Raw genomic sequence first — 17,433 nt, 5'->3', positions numbered from 1 at the left:
TCCCAACTCAGTCCTTAGTGTCTCAAATACCGCTGTCCAAAAATGACCGGTAAATCTGACATCTCGGTCTGACACTAACCGGCTTCACCTGCTTGGTTTGGCCACTTGGCTGCAAGACACTTGTCTTTGAAATCCATTTCCTCTGAAATCCCCCTTTTTTCGGGTACTCATACTGAGTCCCTGCCTGCACAAATCCACCAGATCTGCCCCTGGCATCCTCATAGTTCAGGGCTACTGCAATAGATTCATCTAATGTAGTCACATATTTAGCCCGAACTTCCATTTTGATTTTGTCGTTCAGTCCATAGATATAGTCTTTTAACTGAACCGACATAGGGAGAGGGTCTGTTATTTTCATGACACATTCCCTGAATTTGTCGGTGTACTCTGCCACCGACAGACTCCTCTGACGAAGATTTCTATAAGCATCCCAAGCTCGGGACTCTTCATCATGTGGGAGAAAGTGTTTCTTGAATTCAGCTTAAAACCCTTCCCAGGTGGTTGGAGCAACTTGATCCTTCCTGTTGCTTTATCCACCATCTATCCGTTGCCTCAATAAACAGGTGTGTGGCCTCACGGATTTTCTTTAGATCAGATCTAATTTCACAAATGGCGAAGGCTTCTTCCCACTTGTGTAACCAAACCTCGATCACATCAGAGCTGCGCTCGGTCATCCGACCAGCGTACTTCTCCGGTCTATAATTAGCGATATTAGGTACTTTGACCCTTGCGCGCTCTAATGAATGGATACTGGGCTCTGGCTCTGCTGGAGCTTTGCCCTTATCAATTCTCGACGGTCTAGCCGACAAGGCTTGTACCATCTCCCTAATCTCATTCTGACCAGCATTCACTTGAAGCTGTTGATTCATAATCTGCTGTAAAGCATCTTCTAATATCGAAATCCTACCGATCAAAGTAGGTGCTGCATGATGTGACATCTGTTGTATAGATTGCACTCTAGACTCACTAGGATTCACCCTAGAATTCTGCCCTTCTGCCTCCATAGGTTCAAAATGGAAAATGGGTTTTTTTTTTTTTTCACACGAAAACTCCGAAGGTATATATCACTTCAAATCCCCTTTTGCTGTACAGGCATAAACAACTGCAAACTGAAAACCTAAAACATATATATATAAGAGAAAAGATGCTCCCTGGTTGTCTTCGAAGGATGTTCGCAACAATCTCGGCTGCTCAGCCTTAATCGTTCACAGCATACTCAATTTTGTGCTGACAGGCCTGTTGACTAATTCGTCGATCCCCTAAGCTCGGCTACTGCAGACCCCAATTCAGTCGCACAACATCCCAAGCCTTGGAAGTTTCGCCTTGGAAATTTCTATCTGCCAAAGCTCGTAGGCTCTTAGGGGCGGCTCGGCTTCATGCTCCAACTATTCGTAGGTGCGGCTCAACTCGGCTCTTAGGTGCAGCTAGGCTCCAGCAACGAGCTCAGCGCATGCTAGTTGTAGGTGGGCTCGCAAACCGTAGCCCAAAATTTTCACGTGCCTCACTTCCCCGTCGATCCTCGTCCAACTGCGCTACCCCAAGCCCAATTGAAAAAACGTCGTCAATCGTTGACGACCTCCATCGAAGTAATCCAGCGCCCACGAACCTTCGTAAGCCAATTGCGCGTCAGTGCGTTACGGGACCCCCAGGTCACCCAACTAGCCTTCTCCGTTGACAGTCCGAAACGCCATCGATCAGGCGTCGCCAGCAGCTCCGTCACCGCAGAACACCAAACAAAAATTGACCGTCCACCTTCACACACAGCTTTCGTCTCTTGTCCCTTGCTCTCTCAACGCTGCTCTAATACCAACTGTCATCAACATTATCTTTCTTCCTGAATCTCTATTTCTACGTTTACGCAGATCACGGGCGATGGCATTCGATTGTTCCACCCAGCCTAACTCTCATGGATCACTGATCATCGAATTTTTTCGTTCCATTGTTTTTCCATGCTTATCCACGAGACCCTCATTTCCCTAGATAGTTCTCCTTGCCAAATGTCATCATTTTAGCCTCTCCACTTGGTGCACCTTTTTACCCCCCTCTTGGGCACATTTAAGACCACTTGCCCCTTGGCATTATTGCACATTTAGGTGCACCTAGGCCTTGGCACTCAGAACTACCTAGTCAATGCCATATCACCCTCACCTAGGACCTTGGCAGTTACTTCTCTTGACCATTTCAATTACGCACATTAACTATTACAAAAGTTGGTCATCTAAGAGAAAATGCCCACCGATCTTTCCGAGGTCATGCTATCTCGGCTAGAGCATAACATCTATGGAGTGGAAGTATGGGGAGGCAGCATTCCCCCATTGACATGGAATGAGATCGAAAAAATGCAGAAGGCTTTCTTACGCCGCCACTTAGGTGTAAAGGCAACTACTCCATACTCAGTGCTACTATTAGAAACAGGCAGGAGACCTATCGAGTTCCATGCTTTGGTCAGAGTACTGCAATACTTAGTGGAGGTACAACAAATGCAAACAGATGGATTACCTCACAGGGCATGGATGGCCAGCATGAAACTTCAAAAGAACCATAAGAGCAAGATCATTTGCACAGGATGGGGGACAGATATAAGGAAGTGGTTCAGCAGATGGAATGTAGACTCATACCTGACTATGCCACCCGCAAGAATTGATATTCAAGAGTTTCAGATGTCCCTACTGAGCACTCTACAGACTCAATGGCTAACAACAAAGAAGAGGGTGAAGCTGGAGTATTACCAAGATCACATCAACCCCACATGTTGGTCCACATATATGACAAAAGAGGCCCTGCTCAGGCATACATCAGCACTCCCATCCCCTTCCTCTATCGCAGAAATATTGCTAGATTCCGGACTAGATCTCACATGCTTGCAATTGAGAAGGGAGCGTGGTTGAATCTTCCGCGACATGCCAGAATATGCAGATTTTGTGACTCTCAAACAGTGGAGATAGAGGCACATATAGCTCTGCAGTGTCCCAGTTATGCACGCATTAGGGAGGACTACCGGAAGTTACTGGGAGACTCCACACAGTTAACATCAGTCCTTTCCACTGCCTCGCCGGCAGCATTAGGATCTTTTGTTACCCGCCTCTTTCTGTACCGTCAAGAACTTGAAAATTCTTGACCCCTCCACACCGGAGGAGACTTTTCTTGTACACCGTTCGGGTCCCATGGGTCGTTTTCGGCCCCCCGTGGACGATAATAATTTCTACTTCTCTGTCTCTTTCTTTCTTTCTTTCTCTCTCTCTCTCTCTCTGTTGCACTCTCCGCCTTACACCTCTCTCCTGTACAGCTCCCTCCCGTCGGCCGTACAGCCCGCAGGTCGTCGCCCGTACAGCCCCCCCATTAGTACAGAGGCAGTACAGGACCTATTGTACGGGGTGAGGTACGATGAGGTGCTGTACGGCGGCCTACTGTACGACGACCTGCTATACAGCGACCTACAAGCTGTACAGCCGATGGGAAAGGGTTGTACGGGTGACAGCCTGCGAGCTGTACAGCTGACGGGAGGGGGCTGTACAGGCGACAGCCTACGAGCTGTATAGCCGATGGGAGGGAGCTGTACAGGAGAGAGGTGTAAGGCGGAGAGTGCAGCGAAAAATGAAAACTAATGTTATGAAGGCCATTTCTATTAGTTTTATAGTCTTAGTATGTATCGGTGTGATATAATAATCGAGCTGAGATGCCATGTGCACTCCTCGACTCTCTGGCTTGTCCAGATGTTGTAAGTCTTTTCGACATTTTGTACTTTGTCCCATAGACTCGTGAGGTCTCCTGCGGACGTTAATATGACTTTCTTTCTTTTTTCTCTCTCTCTGTCTCTCTCTCTCCATCCGTTAGTTAGTCCTCCGTACACCTAACAGATTGCAACAGCCAGTAGTTCCGGGAGGCCTCTAACCCCTAGCCCAGCCAAGGGGTTAGTTTAGCCTGGGGTAGCAGCAGACATGGCCACCAAGGAATGGCCGAGCCTCTCCTCAAAATCCCCTCCCTCAACCCTAGCAGCCTCAACCAACAAGGCCCGATATGCCACAATCACAACTATGACACCCTCTCCGTATGCACAGGCCCGATATGCCACAAGCAAGACACCTTCTCAATATGCTCACACATACGTACGAGGCGGTCTGGATGGACCCATAATTGGGCACCATGAACAGGTTTTTTATCTACAGCAATAGGTAACAAAGTTAAAGATGCAACTGGCAGATGCAATAGCTAGAATTCAGGTTCTTGAAGGACCTGGCAAGCAGGCAGTAATTGATGAGGTTGTAAAGTCTTGCAAGGCTTCCCCCCCTACCCCCCAGCTAGTCTCTACAGTCAAAGATCTAGTTCACACTGAAGTGCAGACCGCTAAGAAGGAAGTGTTTGTACCAAAGTAAATAAAGCTAACATTCAGGAGGAGATTAAAGAACACGCAGCTAGACGTGATAATGCCTTGAAGATAAGAACAGGGGGGCTTCCTGAAGGAAGGTATAAAGAAGAGGACTCTTTCAGTGACACTATAGCACATGTCAAAGCAGCCATGTGTAACATTGATTGGATGGTTGACAAGGGTGATGATGTCGATGACGAGGATGAAGCCAGACCAACTCAAATCTCACAATCTCAAGGTCATGCTATCATTGCGCTCAACTCACGCGATCTACGTATCAAGCTTCTCTGACAATCTTATTAATTGAAAGGAACTAAGATATGGATAGCTTAGGAACTTACATGAGCTCAACTAAAAAATAAGGCAACAGAATAGCTAAGGTCAAGGCTGCTAGGAAGGATGGAAAATGGTCACTATATCAGCAGTACTAGAGAGGTTTTTACGTCCCATAGACCTGTTGGTCTTCCGTGGACATTTATATACTCTCTCTATCTATCTAGTTATCTATCTATTTATCTATCTATCTATCGGAGCTGCCATGTGCCGTCCCTAAACTGATGTATTAGTTGGTTCTGTGATGTCCCATAGCTTTTGTGGATGTTAACTCTCTCTCTCTCTCTCTCTCTCTCTCTCTCTCTCTCTCTCGCGACAATGTCACTACATACAAATATTTAGGGCTGGAATTTGCAGACACTTACAAGTGGAATGCATGTGTGGAAAGAAGAATCCTGGGAGCTTTCAAAGCTTTATATAGCTTCCAAAACAAGTACAGAAAGGCACACTTATGGAACTGGGAAATGAGAAAGTTTTTGTATACCATGCTCGTACAAACAACGGTCCTTTATGGGTGGCACCTGGGCTCTCTAGGGCCTACTAGAACCGAATAGAGACTTTGCATAAACGATTTCTCATACGGGAGTTAGGGGTGAAGGCACAATCACCATACCCCATCTTGTTGTCAGAGACAGGTATGATACCTCTCAAAGGAGAGGCATTGTGCCAATTCATGGCATACCTCAACAAAGTTGGAAAGATGGACACCAATAGGATACCACACAAAGCAATGGAAGCTACGTGAATCGTTGGATGGCACAAAGAGGAGCTGAAATGGATGGAATTATGGGGTATAACCGCTGCTGATATCCCCAAAGATGCATGTGAAATCAGGGAGTTAGTAACGCAAAGAATGCTACAGAAGCTATGGCAAGAACCGGGGGTAAAAATGCAGTTTTTGTTGGGATATCTCAAGGTGTATGCCTCAGGCACACCTTGGTTTCTATGTGTGAGTGCTAGAGGCACAGTTAGGTGCCCATAAGCACAGTTAGGTGGTGGAAAGCCACATAGGATGATTGAGAGAATCTAGGAGCAGATTGAGGAGATGATTGTGGAGCTCTGAAGTCATCAGTGATGTCAGTGAGCATGTAAGAGGTGCCTACATAAGGACCTCACTCTTCTTCATTCCATAATGCAAGTATTCTGAATTTGTGTCCACTCGACTCTTTCCTTTCAGTTTACCAACATGGTATCAGAGCCCTTTGATCCCCCTTGAGCCCATTTCTGCCACATCATCTTCTTCTTCTTCTTCATCTTCACCATTTCTCCTCTTTCTTCCCAAATCTTGCTAAAGCCTGTGCTCCCTCAGTTCTCCGCCATTCTCCAAGCCCTTCCTGCTGGAGATACCCCTCGTTTGGGCGAACCTCCACCTGCAAGCAATTGAAAAAAAAACGTCTCTGCTGGCTGCCATTCTCCAAACAGTGCATTTTTTCGTCATTCTTCTGTTGCAAAATACTCCCTGCTTGCTGCGCCATTGCTCGAGCCCTCTTAGGAGTAGATGGGCGACCTCAAGACGAACATTTTGAGTCATTTTTCAGCTCATTTGGTTCAGTAACGAAGGAGAAATCGTCAAAACTCAGGTTCAGCCTGCAGCAACTCCCCTGGGCAAAACGACGCGCCATTTCGCCCAACCTCTGTGCTGGATCTTCTCTGGTATATGAGCTTTCTTTTGCTTCAGAAAGCCCTCTTTTCCTTGCTTTGAAGAGTGAGATACAAGCCCTCCAAGTTCAGTCTTTTGATTTTGACAGTTTTGACAAGTTTTTGAAGATGATGCTACATAAGATGCTACTCTAGCATTTCTGAGTTTTTGAAGTTTTCAATAACATCAGTACAACTGTGGCTTCAGCTTTGCTTTGAGTTGCTATACCTGGTTTTGATTGGAAAGCTTTCATTTTAGCCACCTCTATGAAGCATGTAAGAAAAAGCATCATTGATTGAATTTTGGTCACTAGTCTTTGCTACATTAAATGCTTATATTTGGAAGCCTTTCAGTTGTTATTCTAGCCTTGTAAGAGAGAAGACACTGCCCAATACCTGGGTTAGACCCTCTCATGGCTACCATATTGAATATAGATAAGTTCAATGGAAAGGGCTTCCACACATGGCAGATGAAGGTGAAATTTGCATTGATGAGGGAAAACCTCTGGGGACTTGTCAAACGGACTTCAGCCTCTTCTTCTACAGCCTCCAATGCTGGAGAATCCTCAGCTCCGACACTCCTTGCAAGGGATCCCGCTAGAGAGGAGAAAGCATATGGTATCATTGCTCTTGCTTTAGGAGATGATTATATTCATCACATCTCTGACTTAGAGTCTCCTTCAGAAGCTTGGCAGAAGCTTGACATGATTTTTTGTGCTAGCTCTCACATCTCTAAATTATCACTTAAAATCTCTTTCTTTGAATTGAAAATGGTTAGTGGCACTCCTTTGGCAGCCCATGTCAATTACATGCGGAGTCTTATGACTCAACTTGCTTCTATTAACTCTCCTATCACTACAAATGATGCTATGGCAGTGTTACTTAAGAGTATGCCTGAAGATTATGATTATATTGTTACCACTTTGAAAAATCTTCCTAATCCTAATCTTGAAGGTATTATCTCTGCTCTCCAAGAAGAAGAAAGGCACATGGAGCTCAGGAAAGGCAATGACACAGCTTATGCTGTAAAAATCCAGAAGGGCAAGTTTACACCTTGCAATCATTGTGGAAAGACAAATCACCTTTCAAAGGACTACTTCAAAATCAATCCATGCAAACACTGTGGCAAAAACAATCATCATGAGAAGTTTCGCAGAGCCAAAGCAAAGACAGAAAATGCCAATCTACTTTCAGTTGATGTGCCTCCACAAGATGAGGCATCCTTTGAAGATTATGCATTTTATATCATCTCTATGTATGCTCCAGATCTCTCTTTTTATGTTGAGTCAAGGTACTCAGCCTGGATAGTCCTCCAAGATGAATGAAATAAACTATTGTGTTTTGTGTGTTTTGTAAACACATCTGGTCACCTTATGATGTAGGCCATGTGTATGTGTTTTGCTCCATGGTACCTCCTGCAGACATTGTGTGCATGTACATGCAGGGGAGATAACCATTGGAAGGTCTTTTTGTATCCCTTTTGTTTACCTTACACCCATGGGAACCCTTGCTAGCTTGAGATCCTAGCCATTGATAGATCCATGACCACCATGAGATGGCATGAGACACCTTGTGCTAGCTGTATCCTTGACATAGCCTGAGGCATTCCCTTGAGGGGGGGTTTGTTGGGATATCTCAAGGTGTATGCCTCAGGCACACCTTGGTTTCTATGTGTGCGTACTAGAGGCACAGTTAGGTGCCCATAAGCACAGTTAGGTGGTGGAAAGCCACATAGGATGATTGAGAGAATCTAGGAGCAGATTGAGGAGATGATTGTGGAGCTCTGAAGTCATCAGTGATGTCAATGAGCATGTAAGAGGTGCCTACATAAGGACCTCACTCTTCTTCATTCCATAATGCAAGTATTCTGAATTTGTGTCCACTCGACTCTTTCCTTTCAGTTTACCAACAGTTTTACAAGCAACCAGCTCACATGATCTCAAGGTGGAGAGGGGAAGATGGGCAAGACCTAGGGTACCAAGAGAGGAAAGAATATGTAAAATCTGCCCCGCAGGAGAAGTACAAAATGAGCAGCATGTACTCCTAACATGTCGAGCATAACAAATCAGAGAATGTTATGGGGGCAATAGAAGCAACCTGAAGTCCCTACTAGAGTGGCCAGCCAAAGAGCTAGGCAACTACATAAAGGAAATTTTAGAATATCGCAACAAAGTACTTGGTCTAGCACACAGGCTAGCACAACAAGTACTCAATGCATAGCACATTTATGCTTTTATTTATGCTATTTTCTTTCAATGGATGTAAACAATCACTACTTATTGATAGTGATCACTATCTCATAGATCCTGAAGGGTCTCACCAGGACATTAATACAATCATATCATATCATCTCTCTCTCTCTCTCTCTCTCTCTCTCTCTCTCTCTCATTCCAATCCCTTTTCTTGTCTCTCTTCCCCTTCTGGCTGCTCATTTCTCCTAATAGCCTTTGCTTTGGGATCTACTGCCCTCGGGAGATGAACCCTTAATTTGCTATTCTGGTTTGTGAGCTGAGGGTCACTGTGTACTGCCGAAAGCCTGGACAAGGGGTAGGTGCGATGGTAGAGCTCACCCCTCTTACAAGGACAAGGACAAGGGGTACGGTCATTTTGACCCTCTTTTGATTTTCATTTTGCAATTTCTGAAGGCTTGTTGTTGCATTTTGTTGTTCGAAGTTCCCCCCTTGTCCATTCAAGCTGTGGATAGACACCCAGTGACAGAGGGTGTGCCTAGATTGGTGCCAGAAAGAAAGAAAGAAAGAAAGTTTATTAAAGTCTTCGGAAGACCGATGGGTCTATGAGACTGTGAAAATCTTGATACAACGAGCTGTGGTAGTGGAGCTACTAAACGAGCATCCATACCAATGCAAAAAATGCAAAAAATGCAGAATGGCAGTACTAAGTCTTAAGTACAACATAGTCATGTCGATGTTCGACTATATATCAATCTCAGCATCATCATCAATATCATCATCATCCCCAACAACAGCAAGATATCAAGATGGATGAGGCAGTGGAGGCATGAAGTCGACAATAGAGTGTTGTTGGCCACTCAGAGGTGCAGCCTTGGCACGTCTCCTGGTCGTAGCTCTGCGTCTAACCAGGGCTACTGTGACCCCCGTCGGTCGGGCTCCAACTCTAAACAAGGAGGGGATGTCTCCAAGTGTGATCTGTGTGTCGACCCTTTGTCTGAGCTGTCGGGTCACGGGCTATGGGTCACGGTCATGTCGAGGCCTCGTCTCGTTGGGGTCCATGTGATCTAGCTGAAAGAACTCCGTGATAGAGCTCTGAGAGGGATCAACCGAGGAAGAAGTCTGCTCCTGTCTCCGTGCTTCAGAGTATCCTCTCGCGGTGTCTAAGTGCCTCATGAATGAAACCTGCCAAACACCGCTAGTCTTGGTAGGAGAGGAAATGGGCTAAAATCCCATAACTATCTCTGAAGAGGCAGTGGAAACGTCCTCGGATCTCATAGTACACAGGACACCTGAAGATGAAATGCTCCTCTGTCTCAACCTCCTGTATGTCACATAGTGTGCATATGCGCCGCTCCCTGAGTAGTCGCTCTGCTCTGCCGCTCTCGATGCGAAGTCTGTGTGAAGAGACCCAGAACTGCCCAAGAGAGATCCTCGTCGAGTGGGGTAGGTGAATCTGTGTGTATCCAGGTGGGTCAATGAAACCCTCCGCTGTGATATGTAAGAAGTGATCTCTGTAGAAGCTAAGCTTCACTGGGAGTTCACTCGGTTCCAACCAGGTCTGAAAAGTGTGTAGCTATAGTAGATCCTCACGGATAACCTGGTTGACCTCGTGTGATTAGAGGGGAGAGAACAGAGCATCCATGATGTACTAGAAGGGAGGTAGTCTATCCATGTGGAGCCCCAATCGCTCAAACCATCTCTCTGTACGTGCATGCCAGGACCTCTGATCTCCTCTTGCTGCAAGTGCCATAGAAGAGGATAGAGCTATCCATGGTAGCCTGCTACGCCCCAAGGTATAGTCCCCATATTCCCTAACTCGGTACAGATATGTGATGACCTAAAATGCAGCATCTAGCTGTAAAGGGGGTGACCCAAACTCAGCTTGAATGATCTGGTGAGGAACGGATGACTTACCACGAATCATCCGTGATAGCATGAGAACCTGTAGCTGCTCCACACGGGCCCACTCTGTATCCGACAAGTCTGGCCCCCAACAAGGACTGCCGTACATCCCCGCTGGGCGAGCCAAGGAGTCAAAAAGCAACCCCTTGGTGCGTGGATCCTGAAAGTGTGAGCGGAAGCATTGCCTCTCTAGCCTGGCCAATGAGGCATACCCTCTACTCAAGTGTGCCTGCATCGCGGGTCTCATAGTGAAGCTCGGTCCGGAGAAGATAACCCCAAGATAAGTGTATGATGAAACTATCTCAACAGATAACCCCGCAAATGTGAACTGCTCCTGACGCATGATGGCTCGAGATGTATTGAAGATCATGACCTTGGTTTTACCCAGGTTGACTTTCAAATCATGAGACTCACAAAAGGACTGTAGTGCGTCTAGGTGTCTCTGAAGCCCCTTTGCTGAGGAAGACAAGAGGAGCAGTGTGTAGATTTCATCCTGTTTTGAGATCACGTGTGTAGTTTCACACCTGTGTTGATGCAATCTCGCCCTGAGAGACTGGACATTGGCTTGTGGGATTGCCAAACCCTGTGTAGCAAGCTGGATGCCTTGTGGAATGCCTGGATATCTTTGCAGTGGACACAAACAATGGGAAATGCCTTAGCCTTGGCCTGGCAGTTGGGAACTAGTGTGTGCACTGGAATCTGATGCAGGTTGAGGCCAAGCATTGGCTTTGATAGAATAATTGCAAAAGTACAGCACAAGGGTGAGCCCTTGTGATAAAGCAAATTCCTTTTTCCAAAGAATTAAATAAATACCAAAGGGACGCCAAAGCATTTGGGACTAGTTGGTGTCTCGTGTCTGGTTACTGAGTAGGGGCACTCTAGCCTCCCTTTCAGCCTTTTCAGAGTTGTTTCTAAGTTGTGATTAATTAATGGAAGTGGCTAGAAATGATACAATGTGGTTGTGAATGGTGTGAATGCTAAGTCAGTTAAGGTTTACTGCCCTTTAGATTTCTGAAGACTGGTTTCAGCCTCGTGGCTAAGCCAAGCAGGCAAAGCCAGTTGAGACTCCTTCTACCACCACTGGGGCAAAAAGAAAAGTAACTCCAATGACAATCAGGCTTGGTTGAAATCTTCTTTGACCCCAAAGCAAAAAGAGAAAGCGAGGAGAGAAGGCTTGTGCTTTGGATGCCTTCAGCCTCATCAATATAAAGATTGTTCATGAAACAAGGGTCGTCGGATGACCGAGATGGTGATTTTAAAGTGCGATGTGGAGATAGAGGGAAGTCCCAGAGCCGAATAGATGCGGATTCAGCTAGCGGGATCTTCTCGGAGGTCAGTAGCTATTTTATTATGCGCGCCTATTGCTACGTTAGTAAACAATGCACCTAATAATATCCTATCTAAGCCCGCAACAACGGGATATACGGCCTTTAGCGATACGGAGTTAATTTAGATGAAAGGGCCGGAGAACCATGATGAATGATCATTGTGTTATTTGACTCAGCATCAACGCATAATGTAATTAACTCCAAGCTCATTAAGAGGCTGAAATTAAAGACTAGTCCGTCTAACTATGCATATACGGTCAGGATGACAGATGGAAGTTCAACTGAAGTATGGGATCAAAGGGTTACCCAATTGGAACTTTGAATTCAGGACCCCATGCGGAGAAGTTGGATTTCGAAATGACCAAGCTTGCTCAAGCAAATATAAGGCTTGGCATTCTAAGAAGATTCCGGCCATTGATTAGAAAAAGCACATTTATCAATTCAAGATGAACGATGTGATGTATGTCTTGAGAGGTGAAAAAGATTTACCATAGGGACCGTTAGTTTCAGTAATGTTAGTTTGAAAAACTCAAGAAGAGTTTTTGTTTCTTTGTATGACATCAGTAGAGTCAATTGATGGTCCATCGACTACCACTGATGCTGCCCAAGATGGGGAGATGGCCAAGTTGGCTGATCAGATTGCAGAGTTCTCTGACTGTTTTAGGGATGAGTTGCCTTATGGATTACCTTTGGAGCAAAATGTTCAGCATAAGATTGAACTTATCCTGGGGGCAGAATCTGTAAATAGGCCTCCAAATAGGTTAAGTTTTATTCAAGAAGCTGAGGTGCGAAGGCCATTGGAGGAATACCTCGAGCTAGGGCAGATTCCGGGCAATTTCTCACCTTTTTCTTCGCCAATGATATTGAAGAAAAAGAAAGACGATACTTTCTGTCTCTGTATAGATTACAGAGCACTGAATAATATCACTATTGAGCATAGGTATCCCGGATCTCATGGCTCGGATCGACAACTTTTACATGGAGCCATAATTTTCAGCAAGATAGATCTTAAGTGTGACTATCATCAGATCCGCATTAGAGCCAAGGATGTGCATAAAACTGCTTTTAGAAGCTGGGCATTATGAGTTTTTGCTAATGCCGTTGGACTTACCAATGCTCCAACTACATTCATCATGCGTATGAATTATTTATTACGCCCGTATATCGCCGAGTTTGTAGTACATTTTATTGATGACATCCTTGTTTTCAGCGAAAGTATTGCTGAGCATCGCGAACACTTAAGAATAGTGTTCAATACTTTGAGGAAAGCCAGTCTGTATGTAAATAAAAAGAAAATTGTTATGTCCATGATAAGAGTTGAATATTTAGAATTCATTATTACACCTGAGGGAGTAGAAATGGATCCAAAGAAAGTGGGTGCGATACTGACTCCGCCTATTCCTCAAAGTTTTACCACTTTGCGATCATTCTTGGGATTTGTCCAATTTTATCGAAGGCATATCAAAGGATATTCCAAGATATATCGCCATTGCCTGATTTCACCTCAGATAAAGTACCTTTTATATGGGGACAGAATCAACAAGAAAGTTTTAATGCCATAAAACAAGCTGTGGTCTCAGGACCGTTGTTAAAAATAGTTGATCCCTAGAAACCGTTTTTCATAGAAACTGATGCAAGTGGCGTAGCGGTAGAAGCAATTCTCCTCCGGAGGAAAGGCCAGAGCCTTTGAAAGCAAAAAGCTTTCCCCGTCTCAACGAAATTGGCCAACTCATCAATTAGAGTTGTATGTTGTTGTCCATGCTTTGAAAACATGGAGATATTATTTATATGGTTCAGATTTCTATGTAGATGTAGATCATGATACTCTAAAATTTATATTTAAAAAAGTTTTTGCACCCAAGTGACTCATTAATCAAGGGTGTTGTCTTGTTTCAGGAGAAGTGCAAATCAACAAGAATCCTAGACCAAGGAACAATGCAAGTACGCAAACAAAAGATACCCATGATGTTGGTTGCATGGCATGGTCCGTCTCTATCTGAGGCTAGCTGGGAATTCGTGTACCAGATGTGAAGAGCATTCCTAGATTTCATCATCAAGGACGCTGATGCCTGAAGAGGAAAGGAATGTTATACTCTAGCTTAGGTAACATGATTGTGGAAGGGTCAATCGATATTCTCCTTTAGAGGACCGTCTTGTCTAATACATTTATTGTGCTTCATGTATATTGGTCAAAGGAGTCATTGTCAAGGTCCTTGATAAGGGTGGTTTAGCAATGACTAGTTGGTTCCAAGGCTAGGAGCCCAAATGCACCTACTTAAGAAAAATGCCTACGGGCAATTGGCTTACAAGGGTCCCAAGAGAGGGGTTAAATGGTGCATTTAGAGAAGGTTCAAATTTGTGACATGTGGCAGGAATCATCTAGGGATCTGAGGGCTCTGGAAAAGCTGTGTGAGGAAAAATGGACGTGAGTATCTTGAGAAGTAGCTTGACCGGGGAATTGGCTGGGTGGATTATCTTTGCGCCATCACCAATGATTGGATGATATAATAGTTTGTACATTTCATAAGAAGGCTTTCTTCTCGAGGAAATCAAGGACGAATGGTAAGTCCCTGAAGTGTATCTATTGCAAGAGGCTTGGACATATGAAGGGTCGCTACTTCAAGAAAATGGCAAAGGAACAATCAAAGGAGCATCCAAACCTGCTTGCAAAGTAGAGTGATGAAGACAAAGATGAAGCTGGACCCTCTACTATCCCTGAGGAGAAAGCTCTCACTACAGATGTCTCGGCTTTACCTCTTTCAGAAGAAATAGACGATGAATGGGCTTTCTAAAGTCATGTGTTTGTCAAATACTCTGTCTTGGGTAGTCTCCAAAAACGAATGTAATAAATTGAGTATGTATTTGTGTGCCTTATTTCATAAAAGGCTCCACCATTCCATGTGCCCAGTTAGGAGACAGGGGGTTGTTTTGGAGCTTTGTCTTGATAGTTTTCCCATATCAAGTCTGATCGAGTCTCAGGATGTTGGTGCATTTCCCTACACCTATGAACTAATCATGCATCCATGCTTAGACGTAAGCCTTTGATCATGTTGAATCTTGAGCCATGAGAGTGCTTAGTTCACCCTTGAATCATGCTCAGATTTTAGCCTCTGAGATCGCATGGGACACACAGCCAAGATCTCACCATCATGTTTATCCTTTGAAGCCACTCACCCTAGCTCCAAAGGGGGGTTTGTTGGATATCAGAGTCCTAGAGTGTGAGTGTCCTAACGTTGTGTGGGTGTAAAGTGTCCTAAAGTCCACTTGTCCTTTGGGTGGTTGTAGGGTCAATTGACCTTAGATTTTATTCCTTTTGTGTGGGACATCCATGTGAGGTCAGGAGATATTCTCCACTGACCTCATCTATGATGCAGTAAGTGAGGCTTGCCTATACTATAAATGAGGCTTTGTACTTGCTAGATCTTATCCATCACATCAATCATTGCTTCTCCCCCTATGCCCATCATGTCATTGCTTGTTTCCATCTCCCTCTCACCATGCAATCAGCCATACTATGGAGCGGGTTTGTTGCCACATTTTCCTTGGTATGAGCCTTATTATAGGTAGGACATTTAGTATTGTTAGTCCTATCTAGGGTTACGACACTTAGGACACTAGTCCTAAGATAGGCCATATATGGCTGTACTTTTCATCTATTCATCATTCTTGCAAGTACATTCGAGCTGTTTCCTGCTCCTTTTCTCCTACTCAACACATGGATCGAGACGTCATAGAGCGATGTCGCATGTGTGTGCCAGACACCTAGGTCCGTAATGGGGACAAGTGGCTTACCCTTAGAGAGAAGCTCCCATGCAATGGTGAAGCCCCATCCTCAGAAAGAATGGATCACATCATCCAATGTATGTGAGAGGACAGCCTGCCACTTATCGATATGTAAGACAGCGTGATATCCAATGTGCCTCGAACGTCATCAAGTGCCCCTAAGCCTGCGTGCGTATGAGGTGAAATCTCTTCTCTCAACACTCAGTATCAAACCATGGGCATCTTTCAACTGGTGGGCATGCTGCAGACCGAGACGTAGGGAATGATCTGGCGGCAGCATCCTAAACCACCGGGGTGCCTAAGGCATCAGCATCATATTCAAGGGAGATCAATAGCTCATGAGATAGGTGGCTCACATAGATCACACCAAGGTCATGATCAAAGTGTATCTAGACATGGGTGTGGAAAGAGGCAACACATCCTATGTCTAGCATGGTAATCAAGATGTTGAATGCCAAGTAGGAGTGGTCGAGTAGGGGGGGAGAGACTATAAAATCATGTACTCACGACACAAGGTTGGAAACCCATCAAGTAGTCCGTTGGACTTGTCCCCCTTTCATGTAGGAAACAAGTGAGCCCTCTAGATAATGGCCATCTCTGAAGAGTGCCACAGAATCGATACGACGTTTCTTAGCAAGAGGCCCCGACCCTACTTGTTGGAGTTAGCCTTTTCATGTTTGGAATTGCCAGCTCGATGGTTCTTACGATTGTTTTTCCTCTTCCGCTTTCCACTTTGTAAGTCCAGCAAAAATCCCATATCCTTGTGTCAAAAGGTATTATCATAAATCTTCACAAAGTAGATAGCCTAATCCAATGTCTCTCACTAGTTCCTTTGGATTTCGTTCTTATAATCCTTTGGCAAACTATTTACAAAGAATAAGCGTATCATTTGTTGAGTGAAGTCGAAACTTTTTGCAGTGATGTCCCAAAAGTCTTGGATGTATGATTCCAGTGATTTGGTTTCCTTTGTCAAGTTTTGGAGCTTCCGAAATTTGTCGTATTCATCAGGTTCTTGAAGGAAATCTTTCATGAAGACTGCACAAAATTCAGTCCAAGATGTAGCTGCAGAAGGCTTGGCCTTCAATTCCCACCACCATGTATATTTCAAGGGCTGCCCGAATATTGTCGAGATAATCAATAATGGAAAACTGTGCCCCCCCACCTGTTCAACCACGAACGAACATACTCGGGCGTTCTCTCCTTTTTCTCCCCTGAATATATCTCAAGAGAAAAGGAGGGCATACCTTGTGAGCAACCTGAGTTGTTGCAAAACCAGGAGCGGCGTCAATCTAGACTACCTGCATCTAAAACCTGAGCGGCGTCAATCTAGACTACCTGCACCTGTGGTGGTGCAGAAGGTCTAAGAGCTGTAGCCTGAACAAAAAGTTGCTAGAAAGAGGACATGAGACTGATCAAGAATCACAACCTTTCACTCTTTGCAAGAATTGCTTGAAATTGGCAAGCTAAAGCTCCGAGAGATCAGCTAGGAGTAGAAATGGTTCGTTGAGCATTCAATTCCAACCAAGAGAGGGACATTTGGAGGAATATATAGTAGTGTATGGGCGTTGGAAATGGGCTGGAAGAGAAGCTGGTTGGTGAAATAACGGGAGAAAAGTAGACGCATACATGGACTGCATGGTGGACATATAGTCCACCTCCGCATATTCCTTTCCTATATATACCTTTGTGGACATCTATAGTCCACCTCCACATATTCCTTTCAGCCCTATCTAGGCTTAAATAAAATCTAGCCTAACCTCACGAACTTCGCCCCAATTTTGGCCTTTATTACACCATTCCTGACATCACAAACAGGGTAAACAAGCTTCTTTAATTTGAAGTGACAGAAATCTACTTTCCTATGGCTATCAGCAGTTCACATGCATAACCA

General features: G+C 44.8%; 1 protein-coding gene across 8 annotated transcripts in view; it reads right to left on the bottom strand.

Annotated features, from left to right (window-relative positions):
* The window catches only part of LOC147901557 (peptidase M50B-like protein), a 78,632-nt gene that overhangs the window by 42,827 nt on the left and 18,372 nt on the right, over positions 1-17,433 (bottom strand). The gene's annotated exons all lie outside the window — the stretch shown is intronic.

This window comes from Dipteris shenzhenensis, chromosome 5 (assembly GCF_047967505.1).
Source record: "Dipteris shenzhenensis isolate YYH24624 ecotype China chromosome 5, Dip_SZ_1.0, whole genome shotgun sequence".
NCBI lineage: Eukaryota > Viridiplantae > Streptophyta > Polypodiopsida > Gleicheniales > Dipteridaceae > Dipteris > Dipteris shenzhenensis.
The sequence above is the reverse complement of the archived record's forward strand: the minus strand, read 5'-3'. Positions and strand labels throughout refer to the sequence as shown.